This window comes from Bacillus rossius, chromosome 3, assembly GCF_032445375.1.
Source record: "Bacillus rossius redtenbacheri isolate Brsri chromosome 3, Brsri_v3, whole genome shotgun sequence".
NCBI classification, from domain to species: domain Eukaryota; kingdom Metazoa; phylum Arthropoda; class Insecta; order Phasmatodea; family Bacillidae; genus Bacillus; species Bacillus rossius.
Genome location: NC_086332.1, coordinates 47,438,176 through 47,444,175, shown reverse-complemented (window position 1 = coordinate 47,444,175; position 6,000 = coordinate 47,438,176). Strand labels below are relative to the sequence as shown.

Below are 6,000 nucleotides of genomic sequence, written 5' to 3'. Positions count from 1 at the left end.
GCTTGAAAATCCTAATATTTTTTCATCTTTATTAATTGCAACAAATAAATACATGTAAAAATTTATTTAGGTGTAAGTAGGGTCCTGCTGAATTATTTTAATTTTTACGCAAATTCGTTATCATGTAATTTTTCCAATCGAATTAAAAACTTTTTTATTTAAAAATTAAATCTAATTATACCTATACACATAAAGAAACCTGTAAATTTATTGTATTTATTCTTGAGTATTTATCTCTAAGAGCTGTCAAAAATATTATTTTATTAAATATAATTAAATTACTAAATAAATGATATTAGGACTGTTAAATATTTCAAAGTTATTCATAAGTCGTAAATTCATATTTTTTTTTACAATTAATTGTAATCGCAATTTTGTGAGTTAGTGACAGTTTATGGACGCTATTGAACGAACGGGATGTGCAGGTTTTGTACGTATGCCTGCAGGTCTGTGAGGAACTCCGTACCACCACCCCGAGTCGAGACACACCGGCCGCGAAATCTCAGCGGCGTCAAACCCCGGATTGTTCGCCATCGGGAAGCGTGGCGGACGTTGCCGTGTCCAGGTGCCGCCGCCCCGACCCTCCATCCACAGCAAGCGTCACGCCGGGTGTTGCGTCGGGCGGTCGACAGGCAGACGAGAGCAGACGCGTGCTGGAGCGAGCTCCGCCACCACAGACAGCCTGGATCGCGACGAGCCCACAGCACTCGGGTCCCGGGGGGGGGGGGGGGGGGGGGGGAGCGTGACTGGCGAGTACCTGAGGGTAGAAGCGGGGAGGGTAGGAAGAGGCATGCAAACGCACCGCATTCTCAGCTCCCGGCGGCTTGGAGTGAAGATACATACGCGGCATGAACACGGAATTTTTTGTCACCTTTTTTGAGTCCTAAAAGCAACGCAACGAAGGAACGCAAGCAAAACAACACGCAGAGTAGTACTCTATTCCGAGTACCCGTTCGTAAACCAGGCAAATAAAAGTGAAGCAACGTAAGAGTAGGCCATTCTTCAACTTCCTGTACTTGTACTGTAGTCAACGATATTCTGTGTTGAGTTTACATTGCGTCTTTATTGTAAATTTTTGTAAAGTAAATTAATTTTTTTTATGTTTAAACACTAATCAATAATTGGTGGCACGTGAAGTACATGTTTTTCAATTATTTAAGAAATATGTTAAAGACAGTGGGTTTCTTAAGTCAGTCGCACATTGTATTTGTGAGCTCTTGGATTTTCTAGCGAAGGTTTATAAGCTTGGTTCAGTACCTTTAGTCATCAGTGCGAAGGCAGGTTGTATCCTGATCAGTGGCTTGGAACCAGATGTGCAAATCCATCATGGCGTGGCTTTGGAATGAAAAGCTTAAGCGACACGAAGATATAATTAATGCACCATTTTAATCAAATGAAGCCACCCTTACTGTAATACACTTGTTAGACGAACTAACCCCAACTTCGGAGCGAGTTGTGTAGTAAATAGGAATTTCAAAGATGGCAAATTCCTTTAACTCTCTGCAGCCAGCCCTGGTGGTTCAGGAATGAACGTAACTGACGTATAGAGCCTAATTCTGGGGTCTAGGGTTCGAGTACCACTTCAGGTATTGGTGTTATTAATTTTTTATTTATAAATCATTCCACGCGAATACTCGATTCCAAACGTTTGTGGGTGTGTGTGTGTGTGGATTTTGGTGTATAAATATATTTACATATATATATATATGGCGTTGATTAACTCTGACACCGTTTGACCGATCACTATTAAATTTGGCACATCGAAGTGCTTTTCATGGAGAAGGTTTTTATGCTATTCATTTTTGTTACACTCCACTAGATGGCGCTGCAACGCATTAACGTCCACACCGTATAACAAATCGCCATTAAAATTGGTATACATATATATTTTAACACGGAGAATTTTTTTGCGATATCCATTTGCTATAACTCGTCATTAGATAGCGCTGCAGCACATTAACTGCTGCACTGTTCAATCGATCGCCATGACAGTTGGCATATTGTGATTTTTACTATCCTTAATCTTCAGTAACAACAAATAGTGATTGTGACTGTGGTTATTCATTCGAGAGTGATTTTAAAATGGAACATAATTTTAAACGCTTCATAGATTCTGGACATATAAAGGTTAATAAATAAACACTGGCAGTACAACGTCTGTCGGGTTCTGTTAGTATCCTATATAATTAAATATAAATAAATTTATGGGCAATTTGTGTATTACGTTAGGAATAAAAAGTGCATACTACACAATTAATTCAATTTAAATCATATCTGAAATTATTAAAATTAAGGATATTATGTGTTGAAAAAATATGCACTTCAAGAACCTCATAGAGCTATAGTATAGGATTTTAAACGATTTTAGCCAAAAATTTGTTATTTCATTTTTAATCTAATAGTTAAGTGCCAAGGTTACCAGCTGCTGTGAGTGTCAGCTCCATTACATCCATGTAGACCCTGCCTCAGACGGGAAACTACATGTCGATATCCATTTACTTGCAAGTCCCTAGCAAAAATTTTAAATAAAAAAGTTTCATGGTTACAATGGTTTCCTAAAATTTTTATATAACTCTTATTTATTTATATGTTCAAATCTGTGGTCAAATGAATTGCCAACAGATGTCGGATACATCGCGAAATTTCATCGACTGAAATTAACAGTAAGTTTTCAATTGAAACCCGATTTCGCACAAGTCTTGTGCGCGGTCGTTCGCTTGGCCTGCTATGCACTCACTTGTGTTGTTAATTGTGAACCCAGCCTTACAACCACAATAAGTTGTCTGCACAAACACTGTTGACATGACAACACAGGCAGAAGGATACGTAGCTCGTTGGAACTAATTTCGAGAACTGTCCAATCTGGGACGAGCTACACGACACAGGCGATCTGGCGTGCACTCAGTCGTTCAGCATCAACGAAGAAAATTTCCCCGTTACTTCTTCTTTGAGTTCTTCGAAATCTGTGTTTTGTCTCTTGACCGTGCGGGTTCTCTAAACAGCTCAATCTGCCCCCTTTCCCCTCCATTTCCCCCCCCCCTCCAATCCTCGTGCGTTTTCTTTCTCGCTCTCCCCGAGCGACTCTTGTAATTCATTCCCAGAATGACGATCAGAGCAGAGTTATTAATAGCGGCGCAGGCGAAGGAGAGGCTAGGGTTGGGGGTTTTCGGGCGGCGCACTCCGTGTTTCTCGACCGGGCTCGCGAATTTTCGCAGGCCACCAGGTTTTGTAGGGGGAGGGGGTGAGGAGGGGGTATGCTCCCTTGGCAGACGCCGAGTGCAGGGAACCTTCCCTCGCGGGGACGGATCGCCGTGGCCACGCCTCCCTGGCCGCCGGCCAGCCAATGGGAGGGCAGCCGCCTCGCGCCGGAGCGGCCCCGCCAGGGCGCGCGCGGACTGCTGAAGGCTCCCGTCAGTGATGCGCTGGTGTCGGTAGGCGTCGGGTGTGTCTCGCTTGGTTGTCGTCCCGCTGTCGTAGCGCGCCTTCCCAGCGACTGACTGTCTTAACGCACTTCGCGGAAAGGAATCACTCGTTAGCAACATACACGTATAGCCTAACTATTTTTTTTTTTTTCCCCCACGAAGTGACGGATATTTCGCGTTTGTGTACTCCGTGGTGTGCAGTGGACCAACTCAGAACATCACTCGTGCTCTGACGTCAAATACGGCACGGACTTGTGGAACTGACATCCCGGCCCTTGCGGTCCACTCCGAGGGAAGACAAGAAGCTATTGGTGAGTTTTTTTTCTGATCAAAACTAATCTTATCGCTTAGAGCAACCTATTTAAGTGCCTTTGAGATTTCAAAAATCACACTTTGTTGTATATATACAGAAAACATTATTGTCTAATCATATCTGTGACCGAAAAGTACGAAAATTATTTTGAAATGCTAATTTCCTAGAGTCGCGGCTTCTGAAAAAATAAAATCCCTTCCTAATGTTTTTTTTTTTTTTTTTTTTTTTTTTTTTTTAAGTTTTTCTTACTTTGTTTTGGTTTTTAGGATTGTTTCATTGATAAGTTTAAACATACTAGCTAGTGCCCAAAACGTGTTTTTCGATTATTTGGACTAAATTCTGGTGTTGTGAATGTCATCCAGATATTTAATTTAAAAAGTCATGACAATCTTACATTAAATATTTCATTTTTGTTCTACAGTTTATACTTACGGTTTAGAGTGAATAGTATTTATATTTTACAAACTTAATTATTATATTACGTATTGGTTGCGTGTTGGACTGCACATTTATTTGAAAAACTTCAACCAAGTGCCGGTTACGTCGTTGGTGTCGAAGTGTTTACGCGTTGCCGTGAATGGTTTAACGCGTGGATTTGTGGGGATGTAAGACGTCCCACTGTGGAAATGACGAGTGTCTTTTTGCGCAAGTTGTCGTCGTCTTTAAACTGGCGTTTTGGTTGCACTTTTTTTTTTTTTTGCTGCGCGCTCCCGCATTATTGAATTTTCTGCGTGCGAGTGAAACATGGAACGGTGCGTTTTAAACTTATAGGTACCCATCGTGAGTATTCTCTCTCTCTCTCTCTCTCTCGAGGAGAGCTGACTTGAGAGACACGAGCAGTCGTGCGCGCTGATCACAGCCGCAGTTGTGGTTTTGTCTTGTCTGAGGTCCGGCGCAACTTGGGACGGGTTGCGCCGGGGCCCGGGTTGGTCCGCACGGGACAGAACCCTGATCTGCCCCGCGTTCCCGACCCGCCCGTGTCCCTCTGCCGGCGCCGGCGATCTACGGTTACCGGAGTCGTGAGCGTCGTACAGCCGCGTGCCTGATTTGCGTATAGCCTTAGGCTGGACTCAAGGCCCTATCAAGTGGGAAGGAGGGGGAGGGAAAGCTGCCTCACACACACACACAAACACATACACACACACCTACACATATATCGTAAATGAAAGATAACTTTTAATGTTAAATTACAGATGGTTGTAAATTTATGCATTTACATGCAAACAACTTAATCATTACAGAATACTGTTCGCGGTTATACCTACTCGGTTCGGATTCTTACCCGGGAATTTTGTGCTCCGTATTGTCCCAGTACCTACAAAATAGTTAAAAGTTATTCGTAAACCATTCCCTGATTGGCTTTCCTTTATTAACTGTGCGCATTAATATAAGCACGGAAAAACAAAACAAAAAAAAAAGTCATTTTCTTGACTATTCGATTATATTATCCATTGTTTATAAAGATTATGATTGAATGAAACATCAATTAAAAAATAAAATAATGCACCAAATTTCGTTAGAAATACTGAGTATTATCTCGAAAAACGTATTTCATATATGCAAAAATAACCTTAGACATGTGTTGAGACATGTGTTGTACACATTTACAATCTTTCTTGTAGCACTTACTAAATACTATTTCTTGGCAACTGGTTTCCAAAGTAGATAAAATGTTTTTTCTATGTAGTACATTAAGTGGAAAAAGAAAAAAAAATCTTTACAAACAAGAAACTTATTAAAAATTAATTAACTGGTTGGGTGTTGGTATTCCAACACCTCGAGGGAACTAGTTACGAAACAGACATTGCGTCTTCTGTGAGAAATTGCGAGACAATTTACTGTATTGTTTTCAAGCAATTTTACACTCCACACCGCTATCTGCCACTACTGTAACTTGATTTATGCCCTTTAAAACGTAGGTACACTTCACACCGCTAGATTCGCTGGCATCTCGTGTCTCGCGTATTTCTTACCAGTTTTCCATACTGTCCCTATTACAATATTTGGTTTAATTACTAAAAATACCCCCATAAATCCCCCCCAACTCTTTTTTTCCTGTTTTGAGCTGTGTACGCCCTCGCCTGGATTCAAATGATCCGTCGCGTCCTTCAGTCTTCCATCCGCCTGTCAATCACGTGACCTGCAGGCAATCAGATGGCCCGAAAAATTCCATACGTCCCGTCCGTCCTTTAAATGCTTGGCAAGCTTCAACTTTCGTTGAATGGACGTAATTGTAACCTCCAAATGTTTGCAAAGTATTTTTTC

General features: G+C 41.5%; 1 protein-coding gene across 3 annotated transcripts in view; it reads left to right on the top strand.

Moving 5' to 3' along the window:
- Positions 1 to 3,410: 3,410 nt before the first annotated feature.
- The window catches only part of LOC134530614 (fibroblast growth factor receptor 4-like), a 314,560-nt gene continuing 311,970 nt past the window's right edge, over positions 3,411 to 6,000 (top strand). For all 3 annotated transcript variants that reach the window (XM_063365607.1, XM_063365609.1, XM_063365608.1), the window contains exon 1: positions 3,411 to 3,733. The gene's annotated coding sequence lies outside the window, so the exon portion shown is untranslated. The remainder of the gene's footprint in view (positions 3,734 to 6,000) is intronic.